Consider the following 21,117-nt stretch of genomic DNA (forward strand, 5'->3'; position numbering starts at 1 on the left):
AATTGTTTTCTATGTTATTTTTTATTTAAAAATGCAATGTTGTTTATTTTTGAAAGTATTTTCTGAAAGAACCAGTAAAGTTTAAGTTTAAAACCGTAAACTTAACTGGTATTCTCTAACTACAAAATTCCCTCTGATGAATCTTAGTTACTCTTAGGCTTCGTGTCTTTCTTTCTCCTTCTCTGGATGTTACTGAACCACCCGGGAAGACTTAGTCTTCTGTTCATCTCGCTGTTACACTATTTTAAAGCAATGCTGATGGATTTTGTCAAAATAAATTCCCACAAATGAAACAATGAGTTTCATTAAAAACCAGAGGTGTGATTCTAAACAGAAATACTTGTCAACTAATAATGATAAATTTTAAAAGTCTTCTGTGTTTGGGTGTTTTGTCTGCATGTATGCCTGTGCACCATATGTGTTTCCAGGGTCCACAGAGGCCACCAAATGACACCGATCCCTTGAAACTGGAGTTACACATTGTTGTAAGGTACCACGTAGTTGCTGGGAATTGAACCTCTGCAAGAACAGTCAGTGCTCTTAACCAGTAAGAGATCGCTCCATGTGAGTAATGATAACTTCCTTTAAGGAAGGGTTAAAATGATACCATTCTAGATTCGTCCGCACTGAGTCATTGCTCAGCTGTTTTCTTGGGATGGAAGTGTAGGTTTTTCATTCTCATTCCCTCGTTGGTTCTCATTGCTCCCTCTACTTTCTGACCACATACTGGTTAACTGATATCTAAATGTGGCTATGCCCCAGTCCTTCCACATTCTAGTTCTTTGAATTTTAGTGCACGCGCAGTACTGTCTGGCATTTGTTTTGCCTGGCCACTTGGACTGCTTCAATACATATCAGGTAAAATCACTGTCACAAATTTACAAATTTGTCTAATGGGATTTTTATCAAGAACTGTGGCATGATGAATAATTATGTTCAATTCTTGACTTTCTTATATTAATACTGAGTATCCACAGTATCCATAGGATGAAGGTATCCTTTTCTTCCTTTTCTTCCTTTTGACCTCAGGCTATGGTGCAGGATTTGCTTTGGTCAATGAGGGTTGAGATGTGATACAAACACAGGCCAGATGTGGATTTTACTCCTGACTCTAGGATGAGAAAGGTGTGCTCAGGGTAGTGTGACGTAGGAAGGCTGAGAGGCATGTGGTGTGGACCTGGACTAAGCTGCATCTTAAAGCTAAGTCAGCAGAAATCCAGAGAGCCCACCAGGGTCTGAATGGGTAACAAGCATCTGCTTTTAAAAGCCATTGAGCTCGTTACACCGGAAGGCTTTGTTACACCGGAAGGAAACTGCCTGAAGAAAGCAGCCCAGCTCAGCCTCTCTTCATACACTAGATGGCTTTTTATCTCTATGCTTCCTAGTCTTTAGGCTTCAGGCGATGAAAACTTAAATACGTTCTGTTTCTTACATGTAAAATGTATTTATTGAACTTGTGCTGAATTCTACATCTGCATAGAATAAGATGAGCTGCACACGATGTTGAAAGAATTTGACTAAATATAAGAAGGAGAGAGAAGGATCCAGCTAACTGATTATACATCTAACTTAAGATGTCTGTCAATTCTGTAGAATTCCCTCTTTCATTTTCCCCCCAGAGTTGCTATGAACAGACCTACAAGACACAAAGGAAACCAATGCCCAAATCAGGAGGAAATTATAACTTAATACAAGAGATATTTCTTTCTAGTTACCATAATACCTTTATAGGTATTCCTACCTGATATCAGGTAATATGAAAACAGAATTAATGCACATTCTATTTGAGATAGGGCGAGGTGCATATATCCAGAAGAGCAATTCCTACTTCTCTTCTAAGAAGTCTGAAATGTAGGCAGTGCTGTCATGTCTATGGGGCAAGCAGAAGCAGGGCCTTCTTTCAACCTGACTGCTCTGCCGTCTTGAGCAAGTCCCCTCATCTTTAAAGCTGCATCATGACTCAAGGTGCTGAGTTTCCAGCCAGTGGCTCCAAATCCCAGGAGCATGAAGAAGGAGGGGCGAATGGCATTGGGTTCACACACACACGCTTATAAGGACCTACGAGTGTACTTCGTGCAGCTAGTCAGACAGTCCGATGTTTAAACGCATGTACATACTGCCGCACTAAACTAAATCACCGTGTTAAGGAGAAATACGGAAGGAGACACAAAGGAGAGTAGCAATCTCTCTCCTCTCTCATCCTAATGGTCTGCCACATCTCGGTGTTTCCAGGATCAGATGCTCCACATCAACATGGACGTAGGCAGTACATTTTCTCTGAAACCTCATGATTGACAGCGTGCCTATTGACTTAAAGTATGGGGATTCTTCTTCTCTGTGAGAATCGTGGCACAATGAGATTTGTAAATCAAAATTCTTCTTGCCCCATGAAGGGTAGTATCCTTAGGGGAGTAAAATGGTCTTGTTTGCTTAGTGACAAGGGCTCTAAGAAATGTGCTAGGAGGCGATTCGCCATTGTAGAAACAGTGTAGATTATGCACATGCAAACCTAGGTGGGTCAGCCTGCTATGCCCGTTGGCCACACGATAGAACCTACTGTTCTGAGACATTGGCATGGTCCGGAGAATAGTCTATCTGGTTTTGAGTGACTGAGTTTATCAGGTCATAGCAAGCAAAGTAAAACAATCAACAGTAAATGATAGGTTGATAGGCAGGCAGACAGACAGACAAGTTTCAAAACATCATCAAATACTGTATTCACCGTATTTAGTAGAAATTGATTGGGGAAGCCTTAGAGACAGTCACTGAAGTCTCTTTGGTGAGGCTTCCAAGACACAGAACAAGTAACAGCTGAAAGTTAGCATCAGGAAATCAAGAGATAATAAATGTCCACCAGAAACCACTGGGGAAGCTCTCTTAAGGCAGCAGCTAGAGTCTAGATGGAGAGAGTCCCAGGCAGAGTGTCCTCTTGGAGGAGGCAAAGCAACACATAGGAGAGAAAGAGGGAGAGGGAGAGGGAGAGGGAGAGGGAGAGGGAGAGGGAGAGGGAGAGGGAGAGGGAGAGGGAGAGGGAGAGAGAGAGAGAGAGAGAGAGAGAGAGAGAGAGAGAGAGAGAACATCATTAGATCTGACAGTAGCATCCAGTAACAACCAACTGGGGAAACTGAAGCAGTCCTCTTGAGCTCCCCTTTGAGTATGGTCATCTCTGCCCTCTCTAAGGATGGGTGGCCTTTTGTGACTGAACTTCTGGCTTCTCTTTTCCATGGGAGGCAGTACTATGTCATGAATGAGCAATAGTAACTGTTGGAAATGGCTCATCTTCCAGCTGTTTTTACTCTTGGAACGTCTTGCTGTTATTGTCTCATCCCCTCACAGAGTTAGGGGCTCAGCCGAGCCCCACACACTTTGAGACCAACATCAGCTCTACTTCCAGAGCCAGATGTTCAAACAACATTCCACAAGGTACCAAAATAGCACACATTGCAGCTTTGCAAGTTTTTCAGTTTATAAGCTTTTACATTTCTTTTAACCTTTAATCCTTAGCTTAAAGTACAAAAATATTGCATGGCTCTTTATTCTATAAGCTCTTCATACATTTAAATTTAATATTTATTTATTATTAATTTATTACTTGAATGAAATCAGAGATACAAAAGCATGCATTGCACTACACATACATGGGCTCAGGACCTTCAGTGTCACCATCTTCCACCTTTACCACTGTGCCACTGGATGCCCGTCAGGGACAACAGACATTCCTAAGGTTGACATCAGCTTTTACAATGAGACCTTCCTTAGCACTTCCAGAGTACCCCCGAGGCTACTTTGTACTTTATCTTTTCCCCTGTTTGTAAGTATGAAGTATATATTCTATAATAACAACAAGCTGTAGTTGATACATATACTAGTTGAGAGTCACTCATCGTCATCGTCAGACATCAGACACTTTACAGAATGGCAGATGAAGTAGTTCTTTACTAACGATGACAGAGTAAGTTTCTTTACCCCAAACAGGCAAACACCCTGCTTTCAGTGAGATGGCCATGGACTCACCAGGAGATGGGGACTTTTCCGCTCCTTCTGGGGCCACTGCTGTGTGTGGTCTGTCTTTGGCCAACATAAGACTACTTGTGTTGGCATCAGGAACTGGCTTTACAGTCAGGCTTTATGGTCACAGGTTACCTCCAAATCCAGTGATGAAGGTGATGTCACTCATAAACGACAAGGATCCACACATCTGTTGCCATGGCAACCGCCATACATTCCCAGCATCCACCTTTACTTGTGCCAACTGTGCGAGCGGTTATGTCACAGCCCAAATAAAAGGCAGACCATTCCCAACTTTTGCTTTCTTTTTCCTTCTTCTCCATCGCCCTCTTTGTCCTTTCCCCACAATAAACCTCTCTTCCATGGAAGTGTACTGGCCTGGTGTGATCTGTCAGGATGAGTCGCCATTCTAACACAACAACTTGAGTCTTCGAGTGTGGAACTTTTGTGTGCTACTTTTCTGTTGCGATAAAACACCACAAGTGAGGCAACTTTTAGAAGAAAGGGTTTAGTTTGCCTGATGATAATTTGAGAGGGTTTGCATCTGTGATTGCAGGGCAAAGGCAGCAGGCAAGGCAGCAGGACCAGGGCACTGAGAGCTCATATCTTAAGTGGCGAGCACGATGCAGGGAGAGCCAGCTAGAAGTGGTTAGAGCCTTTAAACTCTCAAAGCCCATACATGGTGACACACTTCCTCCAGCGAGGACACACCTCCTAAACCTCCTCAAATAGCACAATCAACTGGGGACAAGTGTTCAGACACACAAGCCTGAGGGTGGGATACCACACTTTGATTATGGCAAAAAGATAATTAATCTCGTTATCTTCTTGAACTGTCTGTTGCTAATGTTTCCCAGATAATGAATTACATTGTTTATAAGAGTTAGAAAACTTGTTATCTGTGGCTGCTTTGACCCATCACAAGCTGGTATTAACTAGTTGAATTGTCAAAGGTGGTCCCCTCTGTCTGGTTCTGGGGATGTGTGTGGTTTTTCAAAGCCTCTAACATGGACAACATTCTTTAGCCCAAAGGGAAGTTACCTATGCACATAATTTAGAACAAATTAATTTCTGAAGAAATATAATTTATAGAGTCATAAATTTAGGGGTAAAGAGAAAATACAAAGACACACATGAAACTATGTACCCTATTTGATATGAAACAGGATGTTGTGTCTTCTGTGTTGACCCTGGAAGCAGCTTACCAGTTGATGAGAGGAGTCTGCTTTTGAGAACATAGAAAATGATCGCGAAATAGGTGTATGCCTTTCAACTTTGTTAAATATGAGTGTCAGTTAGGTGTGTGTGTGTGTGTGTGTGTGTGTGTGTGTGTGTATTTGCTATTTGCTTTGTTAACTTTATAAGGATTATTCGATCTCTTTAACAGTTGCTTAGAGTGAATTAGTAAGAGTTAATATGACAGGGGCTGGAGAGTGGCTCAGTGGTTAAGAACACTGACTGCTCTTCCAGAGGTCCTGAGTTCAATTCCCAACCACCTCATGGTGACTCACACCCATCTGTAATGTGATCAGATACCCTCTTCTGATGTGTCTAAAGACAGTCATAGTGCACTCATATACATTAAATAAATAAATAAATCTAAAAAGCACAAAACCACACACACAAAGAATTAATATGACAATCCTGATTTCTCACAAGTAAAATATGAGAAAGTGCATCTCAGAACCAGTAAAATACAATTGTACTAAAGAAATGTATATAAATAACTGTTAATACCGAAAGTTACGGAATATACACTACAAAGCCTAGAGATACAAGAATTTATAAACAAGGGGGGAACTTCAGTTGGATATTAGAGACTTTAAAGATGTAAAAAAAACCACGATTTTTATGTTTCATGCACACAGCTTATATGAATCAAAGGATTATCCAGGAAGCTAACAATCTTTATACTTAACAGCAGGCGATGGAGAAAGGAGAATAAATGTACTTAAAAGTGTTAACAAGCCGATATTTAACTGTCATTCCCCACTCTCAGAACTACCTAAGAGAAGAGAAACCAACCTTCTATTCTGTCCTTGAACCTTCCAGGCTTACCCTGTGACTTCTCAGAGCAGAGACAAATTTTCCAGTGACGTCAGTAAGAACCTTGAACTTAAGTAATGAGCATCCCCAGCCCCGTGCAGACAAGGTCAGAAGTAATCCACTAGTGGAGATGAATGGAGTGTGCTCTAGGGAACATGGAGAACGACTGTAAGGTAGGTGCGTGCCTCTCAACCTCGGAGAGCATGAGAGTCAGCTGGAGTGCTTACTGCTAAACATCACTCAGCTTCTGGACTAGTAGCTCTAGAGTGGGGACCAAACTTTTCATTTTGTATAAGCTCTACTCTCAGTCTGGAAACCATGGGTGGTCCATGGTGTAGGTGGAATGGAACTCAGATATTTACGTCTGGGTTATAAGAACCACTTGCACCTCACTAAGGGCACATTGGGATGAACCTCATTCCTGCCAAAGAACTCCCAGTCAGGTTTAACCTGTGATGCTCAGACCTGTAAAGTAATTATCTCACTAAAATGCTCAGAAAAAAAAATCTGCCTCTTGAGACTTAAGGGATCTTCCTGATTTTTAATATTGGTATGTTTTTCAGGTGCTAGGGTCAATCATTTTTCAAAAAAAAAAGTTTTCAGTCTTATAATACTTAGTTTAAAAGATGAGTATCTCCACTTAAGGCATTGTTGCCATATCCTAAAGTCGTGGATGGGAATTGGTGCTAATTCTACGTCTAGAGATACTGAATGAAACATTTCTCAGCTGGGTTGGAAACAATTCCAGCAAGCATCTCGTACTCAGTTATTCTCATTTCTCTCTCTGACTATTTGTTTTCTTGAGCGTTCCATCGGTTAACTTTACATCTAATTCTTGTTTTGTCAGCTCATACCAACTCAAGCTTTAATCCCTTTAATGTTAAGGTCTCACCAGCTCAAAGCTGCTTTGTACCAACAGATATAACACACCCCCAGCCCTACAAAGCATGATTTATGATTATGCACACTTGCATGCATGCCTACCAGACCTTTCCTACAGCAGCACTTGCTGGGGAAAAGAATTTTGGGTGGAGAAGGACCATATTGAACCCATCTGAAGTGCTCTGGGTACAGGCTTAGGAAAGCCTGGATTATGTGACAGTGGTGGCAGAACAGTGTGTCTGAGAGCATCTTCAAGCCAAGAGCTGTAACTGTGCCTTTTAGTAAGGAGAGACTCAAATGTAATACTGGGGACCAAACTCAAGGCACCAGGCTGGTCTGCTAAGTGCACACCCTCTGAGTCATCTTATTGGCAAGGGTCGGTAAAAATTTCAAGTTCTTGAATAACTTAAGTACTGAAATATTACAAAAAATAGGAATAAAATTAAAGAGATAGAAAGGGGAGGCATGAGGGGTTGGGGATTTAGCTCAGTGGTAGAGCACTTGCCTAGGAAGCGCAAGGCCCTGGGTTCGATCCCCAGCTCCGAAAAAAAGAACCAAAAAAAAAGGGGGGGAGGCATGGAGTCACCCCCACACAGCCTAGGCTTGCAGTGCAAGTCGGACGTGGTTCAGGCCCACCATGCTCTCTGTACTACTACTTGGCTTTCTCGTCAAGATTCCGGAGGACGTGTACCATGGAGAGGAAGAGGTGGAGACCTTTGCCTTTCAGGCAGAAATTGCCCAGCTGATGTCCCTCATCATCAACACTTTCTACTCAAACAAGGAGATTTTCCTCTGGGAGTTGATCTCCAATGCTTCTGATGCCCTGGACAAGATTCGGTATGAGAGCCTGACCACCCTTTCAAGTTGTTCAGCGGGAAAGAGCTAAAGATTGACATCATCCCCACCCCTCAGGAGCGCATGCTGACTTTGGTGGACATAGACATTGGCATGACCAAGGCTGACCTCATAAATAACTTGGGAACCATTGCTAAGTCTGGTACAAAGGTGTTCAGGGAGGCTCTCCAGGCTGGTGCAGACATCTCCATGATTGGGTAGTTTGGTGTCTTGGGAGTCTTCTGCTGGTGGATCCTTCCCCATTCGTTCAGACCATGGTGAGCCCATTGGCCGGGGTACCAAAGTGATCCTTCACCTCAAAGAAGACCAGACAGAGTACTTAGAGGAAAGGAGGGTCAAGGAAGTGGTGAAGAAACACTCGTAGTTCATAGGCTACCCCATCACCCTCTACCTGGAGAAGGAACAAGAGAAGGAGATCAGTGATAATGAGGCAGAGGAAGAGAAGGGGGAGAAAGAGGAGGAAGATAAGGAGGATGAGGAGAAGCCTAAGATTGAGGATGTGGGATCTGACGAGGAGGATGAGAGCGGCAAAGATAAGAAAAAGCAAACAAAGAAGATCAAGGAGAAGTACATTGACCAGAAAGAGCTGAATAAGATGAAGCCCATCTGGACCAGAAATCCTGATGACATCACTCAAGAGGAATATGGTGAATTCTATAAGAGCCTCACCAATGACTGGGAAGACCACTTGGCAGTCAAGCACTTCTCTGTAGAAGGGCAGTTGGAATTCAGGGCATTGCTCTTCATTCCCCGGCAAGTTCCCTTTGACCTCTTTGAGAACAACAAAAGAACAACATCAAATTATATGTCTGTCATGTGTTCATCATGGACAGCTGTGATGAGCTGATACCTGAGTACCTCAACTTCGTCCGTGGTGTGGTTGATTCTGAGGACCTGCCCCTGAACATCTCCCGAGAAATGCTTCAACAGATCAAGATCCTGAAAGTCATCTGCAAGAACATTGTGAAGAAGTGCCTTGAGCTCTTCTCTGAGTTGGCTGAAGACGAAGAGAACTACAAGAAATTTTATGAGGGAGGCATTCTCCAAGAATTTAAAGCTTGGAATTCATGAGGATTCCACTAACCGTCGCCACCTCTCTGAGCTTCTTCGCTACTCACAGTCTGGAGATGAGATGACTTCCCTGTCAGGGTATGTGTCTCACATGAAGGAGACACAGAAGTCCATCTACTATCTCTGGTAAGAGCAAAGAGGAAGTGGCCAGCTCTGCCTTTGTGGAGTGTGTGGGAAACGGGGCTTTGAGGTGGCGTACATGACTGAGCCCATTGATGAGCACTGTGTGCAGCAGCTCAAGGAATTCCATGACTGGTCTCCGTGACCAAGGAGGGCCTGGAGCTACCAGAGGATGAGGAAGAAAAGAAGAAAATGGAGGAGAGCAAGGCAAAGTTTGAGAACCTCTGCAAGCTCATGAAGGAGATCTTGGACAAGAAGGTTGAGAAAGTGACTATCCCCAATAGGCTTGTGTCTTCACCCTGCTGCATTGTGACAAGCACCTGTGGCTGGACAGCCAACACGGAACAGATCGTGAAGGCCCGGGCACTGCGAGACAACTCTACAATGGAATACGTGATGGCCAAGAAGCACCTAGACATCAACCCTGACCACCCCATGGTGGAGACTCTGCGGCAGAAGTCTGAGGCAGACAAAAACGACAAAGCTGTCAAAGACCTGGTGGTGCTGCTGTTTGAGACTGCTCTGCTCTCCTCTGGCTTCTCACTTGAGGACCCCCAAACCCACTCCAACTGCATCTACCGCATGATTAAAACAAGCCTGGGCATTGATGAAGATGAGGTCACTGCAGAAGAGCCCAGTGCTGCTGTTCCCGATGAGATCCCCCACTGGAGGGTGATGAGGATGCCTCTCTCATGGAAGAAGTGGATTAAAGGCTCCTGGGAAGCCCCTGCCCTCTGTATAGTATCCCTGTGGCTCCCCCAACAGCCTTGACTTAAGGCCCTGACCCACCTGGCTCTCTGCTCATGTCTACAAGAATCTCTATCCTGTCCTTGTGCCTTAAGGCAGGAAGATCCCCTCCCAGAATAGCAGGGTTGGATGTCCTGTATTGTGGTTTTTTGTTTGTTCTATTTTGTTCTGAAATTAAAAGTATGCAAAATAAAGAAGATGCAGTTTTATACAAAAAAGGGGAGGGAGGCATGAAAGGGAATGTGAATCATACGTAACAATATAAATGATTCTTTAGAGGGAAATGTAGACACAGGCATTGTAAGAGGCTTCTAGCCAAATTGGAGGTGTAGAAAAAAATGGTCAGAATCACAAAACACTCTCAACAGAAAAGCTGACAAAACAGTAAATAAAAAAAGAAAGAAAGAACGAAAAGAAATGCATTAACTCAGCTGGAGAAACTAGAGAGTGAGGAGTTTATTTCCTGGGAATAATTGTTTGAGAGAAGCTTAATAAAAGATACTTTTCAATGTTCAGAAGAGAAGGGGAATGCCACGCTATTGTGTTTCTACTGTGTGGAGTCATGGGCTGGCACATGACACAATCAAACCTTCGTGTGTTTCAAACACGAGATCCTGTCTGAAGCCTTTCCTAATGACTCTCCCCTGAAGGTCACACAAGACTGTAACAGGATTTTTGATACAGCGTTAATGCCGGACATTTTCAGCGACAGTCTTCCGTAGGGTATAAGCTACTCTGGGGAGAAATAAAACAGCATTTCATTCCTTTTAGCGAAGTGCCAAGAATGTGATTTAAGTAAAAGAATGTTTTATTTTATGCTTTTCATGAGTTATCGGCTTCTTAAAATGGACACCTAGCCTGTGACGTTTAAAAGGTCTTGTCACTCTTTTAAGTGACTTGTCATTTCTTTCATTTGTTGAAGACATAATCCCTTTCTAAAATCTAATCATATTCTACCTGGTCTCTAATACAAAATGGCAGTGGTCCTATTTTCGGTTGGCATTTGGAGACCCTCACCATAAAGATACAGAAGTCTTAGTCACTATGTTACTGTAACAAAGCTAATTGTTCCACTCACCACCACCGTGCCACAAAATGCTTTTGCAACCCTCGCTGGTTCGCTGAAGTTGTGTGGTCAGAGACTATCAGTGGAAACAAATCTGTACAGATTTTCAAGACACAGTGGACTTTTACAAACCCAAAAGTAATTTTTGAAATGAAGAAAATCAGAACAGAAGCATGCCTTTGCTTGCTTTTGTTTTTGTTTTTTGTTTTGTTTGAATTTTTATTTTACTCCAGAGGTGGGAGAAGGCTAACCAGCAAAATGCTGGGCTGTGGGTCTGAGGCTCCCTGGCTGTTTTTGACACCTCTGTGCTAAGTGTGAGCCTTCAGCTGTTATATTTGAATCTCTCTTTACTAAAAAGCAGAATTATAGCACTTGATGGCTCTCTGATGCTGCCCTAGTCCCACTACGACGTAAGCCAGCCCTTGCTAATCCTGTGTCCAGAGCGCTTTGGAAGGGTTCAATGTGGTCCCTCCTCACCCAACGTATCTTCCTCCTGGCAAGCACGACTTCCCTACAATAATAAAATTATTAAAAATTTTGGACTACTACACACTGATTCCTTTAGGTTTTTTTCCCCCATAGACATCCCTTTACTTCCAAAGACGGCAATAAAGATCAGATTGTTGCTTTCTGATTATAGACAGTGTTCACTCACAAAGCAGAGGTAGGGCACGTCCCAAGAACACAGGGTTCCTTTATGATGAGTTTAGAAACAAAGTCTGACTTTCTAGCCTTGTGGTCATAAGAACAAGACTAATTGTTGAAGATTGAAAGTGTTTAATGTCCATTAGAAAGCCCTCCTGATAGGCTTCGAGAAAAGGGCAAGATTTAAATGGAAAGGAAATCTTAGAGGGATTTGGACACAGGGATGAAGACCTGAAGATGAAATTTGATTTTGTGCTGAGTTACACGTTTTGCAAACAATTAGAATGCAATTTTGTTCTGCTATAGCTAATGGATCCACTGCCTAAATTAGTGATGCTCTTTAGACCATTCCTTTCTTTTCCTTTATTTTACTATTATCTTTTAAGCTCATCATTAAAAAGTATTTCTACACTGCGTGGTTGTGAACATATCCACCCTGGGTTCCATTTGTAATATCGGGAGTCTGTGCAGCACAACAAGAGCCAACAGTGTGAAAAGATAATCTGAAAGGCAGCTCGCTGCTCCCATATCTCCTCAGGCACAGGGTAGAAAGGGGATTGACTATCCCTGTTGTCATGCCTAGCGAACTTACATGCAAGAACACGGACATCCTACGACTACGGCACCTCAGACTCCCTTACCTTACTTCTGAGAGAAAGGTCATATTTAATCGCACCCCCAAAACAGTATTTTGACATCTTCCTGAAGCCATGGAGTATCCTTCACTCTCACTCACTGGCATGCTTGGCGTCCAAGCTCAGCCAATCAGTGTGGTTGCGGTCTACTGGTTAGAGTTCATCAGAACCGTCTGCCCTGCGGCCAAAAGGGCATAGTCTGCCTGTAGTTTCCAAATACGTATTTGATTTACCCGGTTTTTCTGTGAGGTCCTGAGTTCCCTGTAAGTCCCTTATTTCCACCAGACCTAAGCTTTTGGGAAGTCCTAACAGAGGTCTGGAAAAAACTAGTTAACCGTGGGCTGGTGAGAAAGCCCAGTGGGTCCAGGTGCTTGTTGAGCAATCCCGACCTTGTGATTTCTAACCCCCAAACTCGCGGTGGAAAGAGTGCAATACCTAAAATTGTCCTCTGGCCTCCCCTACATGTTTCATGGGCAACATTTACAACAATAATGATAAATAAACAAAAAATTTGAATGGTAAATTAACTCCACACACTTGCTTCTACATTCTCCTGGGAAGTCCAAGACAGTGAGGAACTAGGCGGAGGGGTGGAAAGTGCAAACTCTCCAGGATACCGGGAGAGGACAGGGAGGAGATAGAGGACTATGAGTTCCTGTCAGTCATTGGTTGTTGCCTGTGCCCTGAACTACACAGAGTCAATAACACAGACTCTATGTGCCGGTGAGAAACACTGGTGCAAGCTCCTTTAATACCGTCCACCTGCACCCCTATTGGTCCCAAGAAAGCATCGCTTCTAAATAGCAGTTCCTGATTGGCTGGCATTGTCTGCACCAGCAATCCTTGGTCTCTAACGCAGTCCTCAATTAGGTCCTCCTGCAGGAGTTGCTTTTGCGGCTGGTCCTCAGCATTTGCATAGAGGACACCCACTGTTCCTGCTACAGATGGGAATGGTGGGTGTGCATGTGTCTGTGGCAGAGGCAGAGCGAGATACTCATTAATCGGCTTAGGTCTAAGGATGTGGACCTTGTCGTTTAGAAGTGGGGTCTAAGATGGACCAGTTGTTGATTTGCTTTTAAAAGACCTCTTTTTACCTTTTCTCCCTTCTGAAATTCTACTCGGATGATAGCTAAGATTTCTGTTTGCTTTATGTTAAGGAATAGGTTAAAAATGAACTTAAAAGCTCTCTTTTTTTCACTTTTACTTAGATGAATAGCATATTTAAAGTATTAATTGTATAGCTACTTCCTGATATTTTACAAAAATGTTAAGATTATCACTTACTAATCTTGTATTTGGTGAATTCGCTAAATTATTGTTAGCCCAATTCTAGTATCTCCACATTGGGAAGAATTCCTTCAGCTTTTCCACTATTATCTCTGAATAATAATAATAATAATAATAATAATAATAATAATAATAATAACTGTTTTCCAATCCTTAGAGTTCACACCTTTCTCATTATACTGTAATAATTCCAGAATTGAACATAAATGGCTATATTGGAGGTTATTACAATAACTTACCAACTTGCTATAAATTCTTTTCACACATTTTGGTCAATGAAATTCCCGTTAGTAACTTGTTCCCTGAGAATTTGTCTCTAAAATGACTTCTAAATATTATCAACTGTTTTCATTCCGTAGCCTCCTGAAATTGTTTCTTTCTTTCACATGTTGATGTACTACAGATTTCTAACATTAAATTAACTTCTATATCTAGAATAGACCTGCTTCGTGGTGGTCTACTGTCTTTACACTGATGAGCTCAATTAACTCTTGTTTTCGTATGGCTGTGTACATGTGTATGTTTTGTATACAGGGTCACATGTTTGTGTGTGCATGTGTATCAGGAGGCTACAGGTTGACTTGGGGTCACTTTCTCAGTTACTTGCCACCTGAATCCTGCTCCACTGAACCTGAAACTCACTGATTTAGCAGAACTGGCTGGTCAGCAAGCCCCAGAATGCCTCCTCACCGAATTGCCACCACCGAGATTACACACAGGTGCCTACATGCCCAGCTTTTACATAGGTGTTTGACACCAAACTACAGTCCTTATGGCTGATCCACAAGCACCTTACTGACTGAGCCTAATAACCAGACTCCTAATTTGCAATTTGTCTGTCTGTCTGTCTGTCTGCCTGTGCCTACCTATGTTTGCTCTTGCAGTAATGATTGTGTTGGTTTTGTTCCTATCTTTTCCTCTTGCTCTGATAACAAATGAGATTAAATAAATAACTGCTCTGTCCGGAATGTCTTTTTTGCTAGTGAAATTTCAGGTTTGGAGTTCTTTCTTGGACTCTGTCTTGAACCCTCCTGGGAAGCCATCAGGTTCTGTTGTCCCTGGAAGGTGACCTATGAGGACTCTGCTTGCTGCTTCCTGACCAATTTTGAGTCCACTTAGGAAAGTTTTAAATATTTTGTTCACTTCAGTGAACTTTCCAAATGAGTTATTTCCAAATGATTTATATATACATATATATTATATATATAAACTTATAAATATAATATATAATATATATTAACTTATAAATCCCTTTTGCCATTTTTATCTCGGCCTACTATCTCTGCCTTCCATTCTCAGTGTATCTGTTTTTGCATTCTCTTTGTTTTCTAACTCAGTTTTGCTTATCCCCAACCCCAAAGCCATCAGTCTCACAGAACCACTGTTGTTTTTGTCAACAACAGTGCGTTTTTTTGTGTATTTGTTTTTGTTATTTTACTCCTAGATTTTCAAGATCTGTGTTGCTCTCTTCTTTCTGGTGTTTTAAGGTAAGCGCATGGGCATTGAGTTTTGCAGAGTTCTCATGTAAGTATTTTCTATTTTAGGTTTCTCTGCAGGTATTTGGCCATCTGCTAAAGAGGTGGCAGTGTCTTGTCTTTATTAATATACAGTGACTTCTACAGAAATACAGAGAAACCTGGCTTCTGTTCCTGGTTACTTATTTTCATACATGTTAAGCAATTTCTTTTTACTGTCATTTCATAAATTTGCGAACATTATTTCAATGCCAGTGTTTAAAGTGCATTTCTTCATGAACCACAGTCAGTACCTATGTCATTAGTAATCTGGGATCTGTTTAAACTCAGTTTCTGGGAGCTTAGCGGTAGGGCACTTATCTAGCTTATCTAGTGCAAGGACTTGGGTACAATTCCAAGAACTATAAAAAGAAACAAACTAAAACAAAACTTCAATGTCTAATTTAGGCTCTCCAGGCAATATGCATTTCAGCAGGAAGCCCACAGACACATAGCTTGTGCTTAACAAGTTCTAGGGCAATTTTCCTTTACTTCTGTTGCTTCCACAGAGAAGGGTGAGTCGGTTGTCTTTGCTTCCGAGCCTGGTGTCTTTGCTTCCGTGGGTCACATTGCTGTGGATCCCTCCTGAGGGCAGCCTGCTTCCCCAGAGCAGCCTGCTTCAAGCGGACCTTGTTTCACCTATTCCAGATCCTACTTTCTTCTGTATTCTGATTCCTGGCCTTGGCTTCTGTTCCTCCCACAAAGCCAATTAAAACTCAAACCTGAGGCCACAGTCATTGGCAAGAGCCTCAGAATAGCACCAGCTCTAGGGCTCAGCTAATCTTCAAGAACTCACTCTTCCTCACTGTGCCCCCAACTCTAGCCTCACTTTGTAACTGCCAGTTCAGCTACATCTTGAAAAAGTATTTTGAAACCACTTGTTCTCTGATACCCTTATTATAGTCTCAAAATTGATAATGATTGTTTTTAGGTGTATTTTGTGTGTGTATGTGTCTCTGTGTGTGTGTGTGTGTGTGTGTGTGTGTGTGAATGACACATGTGTGCAAAGGCCTACAGAGGCCCAAAGAGGGGTTTGGATCCCCAAAACTGGAGTTATAGGCAGTCGTGACACACCTAATACAGATATCAAGACAAACTTGGGTCATTTACAAAATCAAGACATGGTCATAACCACTGAGCAAAGCTTCTCTTAAGCCTAATTATTATCTTTCTTGCTTCTGACAGGACTTCTACGTAGTCTAACACACTTCTGGAAAATAACCAAGTTTATGACACTTCATAAAATGCACATATAAGTTTGCCACAAATAAAACATACACAATTAGAAACTCTAGAAGTACAGTGATTTAAAAAAAAAAACAAAACGTGGTTTGATCTTGTACTTACATCACCTCATCAAAGCCACAGAACGTTTCTGTCCCCGTTCTTTGCCTTTTATGTCAACTTCAGTCCTGAGCTGTGTCTCTCCCCAGCATGGTCACAAAATGTCCCCAAACACCAAAGCGAAGCAGTTATTCAAGTCCAAACAAGGCTCTTGTTTTACTTGCTTTACCATGGCTATGATAAAACATCATGACCAAGGCAAGTTAAAAAAAGAAAGCATTTAACTTTGGGGCTTCATTTTAGAGGGTTAGAGTCTCTGTCACGAAGGGAAGAGAGAAGCAGGCAGGAAGCCCCGGAACATTACCTGAGAGCTAGCATCTTGACACAGTCAGGAGAATGGTGAACAGTGGAAATGACACAGTCTTTTTAAAACTCAAAGCCCACCCCCAGGAATACACCTTCTCCAGCAAAGCTATACTTCCTAATCCTTCCTAAACAGTTATACCAAGGAACTGTATGAAAAACCGTGTGTTCGTGACTCAAACTCTCATTCCAACCACCGTGGTTCTCTGAACTTCAAACTCTGCTTTGGAAATAAACTGTCGTTCAGTTTTTCTTTCTTGTGTTGATTGATCGGACATAGAGTTAATCAGGAAAAAAAATCATATAACATTGTGATATGATCCCGAGAACAAAATATGGCCTGTTGGGAAATTAAATTTCTTCACTGTCTTGTGACTAGTTCTTCTAAATATAAAACTGGACTAAAGTTGGAAGTGTTTATAGTCGGGAGCATCTGTTGTCCATTATGAAACAGAATAAAGCTAAATATTGACTACACTGAAGGGATTCAAGGCTGCATTATCTATTTCACAGAGAAATGCAGGCTATGAAACATATGCTGGAAAAAAATAGCTTTCTAATTTCACATGGGAAGAACAGAACTTAAGAAGTTAGGTTTCCAGTTCATTATTTGTTGTCATTGAGATGATTTCACTGTGCGACCCAGGCCTGAGATCCTCTTGTCTCAGCTTCCCTGACATTTATGTTACAGATCTGTGCTCAGCTTCTGTTTGGAATTGAATATAGAGCCTAAAGTTTTCTGCTTTGAAAATAAACGGCCATTCAATTTTTCTTTCTCGTGTTGATTGACTGGACACAGAGTTATCAGAAAAAAAATCATATAACATTATGATATGATCCAGAGAACAAAATATGGCCTGTTGGGAAATTAAATTTCCTCACTGTCTTGTGACTAGTTTTCTGTGTCTGCACATGTTTACATCGTGCAGGACACTTGTGATTTAGTTCTAATTAGCATAAGTAAGAAATGTTTACAGGGCTAGGCAGAGAGATGGCTCAGTGGCTAAGAGGTTTGTTTCTCTGTATGCATAGAGGCAGCTTATAAACCACCTGTAATTCCAGCTCCGTGGGCTCTGATGCCTTCCTCTAGTGTGGGTGTGTGTGTGTGTGGGGTGTGCCTGTGTGCATGCATGTGTGTGTGCACACACAAAAAATACACATAAACGAAAAAAATTGAAGAATGCCCAGTTGTTTCTGGAAGTTAAATGTTCTGTACTGGGTTATGCACATATTTTTGTTCTTGTATCATCAAGGCTTTTGATTTTTGAACGCCCTGACTAAAAGTCGAGGGAGTTCCCATATGTTATGATTCACGCATTTGGTTGGGATGGGGGAATGTGACAACTTGGAGCAGGCACTGAGAATCCTGAGACATGGAACAGAGTGGCAGGAAGTGAATCTCCACTCAGGGAGAACGTGAGGGCCTGTTCACCATTCTTGTGAGCAGGACGGAAGCCCAGGGCAGGGGCAAGGCCAGAGGAATATCCTGCTTGCTTCCTTGAATGTACAGAGTACCTTGAGCTGCGAAGGCTTACCCATCACCCCATGACCAACCCCCACGCTTCATTCCAAAGGAGCCTTCCCTCAGACAGCCAGTAAACACTGTTTCTGTAGGGGGCAGTGCCTAGTTGGCAGAGAGGTGGAAAATATGTCCTGGGTTTCTCTATGGCTAATTATACTGCAGTGTTTACAAGGGAGAGGGCCCTGATTCCGATCCCTGCAGCAACTGGCCTGGGCTCTCAAATATGCGCTTTGATTACCCCTTTTTATCTTAGCGTGAAGAGTTGGAACTGGCGTTTATTAGTCATAAAGTTATTCATTCCATTTAAATCCAACCGCAGTGCATTCAACTTCATAACCTCCTGTGGCAGTGGGTTTCACAGGTTGTCTAAATGTAGCACACAGTAATGGTTTCTTCCACTTGCTCTAAATGTATCACCCATTAATTCCACCAGATGACATTTTTTCTTCAGTGACATTATGGAACATTCAGTTCTTTGGCTGAGAGCACAAACAAAGGCCTCTGTCAGGCTCTTAAGACACGAAATATTCTCCGCTCTCCCTTTTAATTGTGTTAGTCCCGTTTGATCGACACCTCGGAAACCTGAAATCTCACTGGATTTAAACTTTGCTCTCCTCTCCCAGTCTTTTGGGAATTATTTCGAATGTGTATTTATTATTAGTTTTCCGGGTGCCCTGGTTGGCGTGAGTAGGATTGATTTGTGGGATCAGGGCACCATGGCCCTCCTGAAAGGTATCAAGTTTCTTGTGAAGATGCCTCACAGTAAATTGTTGGTGGCCATCACTTCATCCAGGGAATGGATGACAACACAGGTGATTTTAGAGCAATTGAGTTACTTCTGCCTCTGTCAACACCTCCCTCCCTGACCAGTATTTCCACGTGTTCTGAAGTATAAAATTCCTCCAGGACATCTCAGGTCCTTTGATCACTGTTCCAGCTAAAACTACCTCAGAGGGAGCTGTGTTATTTAAGCTATTGTCAGCACACTCCCCCCGGGCATAGACTATGATGGTGGTATGTCTTTTTTTTTCTTTCTTCCTCTTTTAAATCTGTTGTTTTTAAATCTTGTCCCAGAGAGCCCTAAAATTCCACAGTAGTATTTCAGATACGGCAGAAGTATAAAGAGATCAGCCGGGCTGGGTTTCGCTCGGCAGCTCTGCCCTGACCTGCTGGAGGTTCTCACTACCTGACATTGTTTGTGGTGAGAAGCTTCTCCATTATCGTGTGTAGTTTTGCCTGTCTCTGTTAAGCATCCGGGCTAAGAATGCCCGCCCGTAGCATGAATTCAGGATGAGCCACTGATGAGTTTCTGTCACTAACCCTGAGTTAATTCCACATTCTCCCACGTAGCCACTGCCCCTGACGTACACATGGCTTTCCAGTAGTTCATTGCCTCTCCAACCACCAGTATAATTCTCATTCTTGCTCCGCTATCCGGGGGAGGGGGGCAGAAGACTGGAAATAAAAAGAAGAACTATTTAAATGTTTCCGCTGCTTTCTAAAATGCAGAATTGTTCTCCTGGGAGCTTTGGGATAGATTTTCTCAATAGGTGAAAAGTACGGGTTACACCGTGGAATCAAGCACAGTGAGGGACCTGGAGAGCAGGAGCTATAAAAATGTGTTAGCCATGGAAGTCGCTTGTCACTGATAAACAGAAAGGAATCGTGTATTTCAGACTGATGAAAGTTGGGCATAAATTGGAGCGATTTAGTTGTATTCCAACCAGAAAGTGAAGAAATTGTGAGGCTGGACAAAACAAATATTTTAGCTTTAAAGGAATCGATGAAAATTTAATTGCACAAAATTGAAAATTTCAAAAAAAAAATCACCAAAGATAAAGATAAAAAGTAATAAATAGGGGTTGGGGATTTAGCTCAGTCGTAGAGCACTTGCCTAGCAAGCGCAAGGCCCTGGGTTCAGTCCTCAGCTCCGGAAAAAAAAAGTAATAAATAAATTTGGGGGAAACTATAAAATTTGTCTATGGATTGATGTAGATAGGTATCCTATTAAGTCAGACTTAAGCAACAGAAATCAACTGCTGCTAATTTGTACACATAAAGCCTTGTTATAATTATATAAAATAGAGTTGAAAATGGGTGACATTAAAAATAGGCCTTGGTATGAATGAAAACCAGCGGGCCGATGTCAACCTGGAAAAACTCTAGTTTCTGGGAATATTTTCCGAAAACTTCAGGTGTTGTGATGTGACTTCTAGCATTTTTTTAATTCTAGTTTCACGTTTCTGAAAAGTCAAGCTCCAAGGGCTGTCTGCTTAGGCAGAGAATGCAGGCATGCGCTATGCTTCTCTGGGTTAGCCAGCCCTCAGAAGATCGCAATTCTGGAGGGATGATCTGTGCACCAAGAGAAAGACTCTCTGTAGGCAAAATGAACAGATGTCTGCCCCAAGTTTCATTTGTATTTAAGGAAAGAAAGCGAGAAGAAAGGGCGGTCAATAAATTGAGGACTCGACCTGAGGATGCACAGGCAAACAAGCAAAGCGATGCGGCTGAAGTGACATTCGAACAAGAAAAAATGAAATTAGCACCAAAATGATGTATTCAAAAGGAAAGAACTACTTAAGCGCTGACAGCACAACGTTTTCAAGCACTAAGCACAGAATTGCCAGGTGATCCACTTCTTGGTATTTGCCTAACAGACCTGAAGCTAGAGACTCAGACATGGACACACTACCGCTCATAGCAGCACTGTTCGCAGTAACTGTAAGGTATGGGAAAATATACAAGGACAAAGAAGTGTGTGGAGGAAATGTGTACACATACAATGCAGTTTATTCAGCCTTGGCAAGGGTGGAGATGCTCACGGAAGCCACAATGTAGATGAACCTTGAACAAATTTCACAAAGAGAGGTACTGTGTGATCCCTTGTATGTGCAAATACTGTTTATCCCATGCATGCATGAATACTAGATGATTTCATGTATGTGCAAATACTGTATGATCCTTTGTATGTGCAAATACTGTGTGATCCCATGTATGTGCAAATAGTATAGGAGACCTGTATGTGCAAATACTGTATGAGGTCTTATATGTACAAATACTGTATGATTATAT

General features: G+C 42.2%; 1 long non-coding RNA gene and 1 pseudogene across 2 annotated transcripts in view; one reads left to right on the plus strand and one right to left on the minus strand.

Annotated features, from left to right (window-relative positions):
• The window catches only part of LOC148004274 (uncharacterized), a 48,663-nt gene extending 32,108 nt beyond the window's left edge, over positions 1 to 16,555 (minus strand). Inside the window, exon 1 of one of the 2 annotated variants that reach the window (XR_015627360.1) lies at positions 16,224 to 16,555. This is a non-coding gene — a long non-coding RNA (uncharacterized LOC148004274). The remainder of the gene's footprint in view (positions 1 to 16,223) is intronic. The other variant, XR_015627361.1, reaches the window with a different exon arrangement.
• LOC148004275 (heat shock protein HSP 90-beta pseudogene) lies at positions 7,545 to 9,742 on the plus strand (annotated as a pseudogene).
• Positions 16,556 to 21,117: the final 4,562 nt, after the last annotated feature.

Source organism: Rattus norvegicus, chromosome 8 (genome assembly GCF_021556685.1).
Source record: "Rattus norvegicus strain SHRSP/BbbUtx chromosome 8, alternate assembly SHRSP_T2T, whole genome shotgun sequence".
NCBI lineage: Eukaryota > Metazoa > Chordata > Mammalia > Rodentia > Muridae > Rattus > Rattus norvegicus.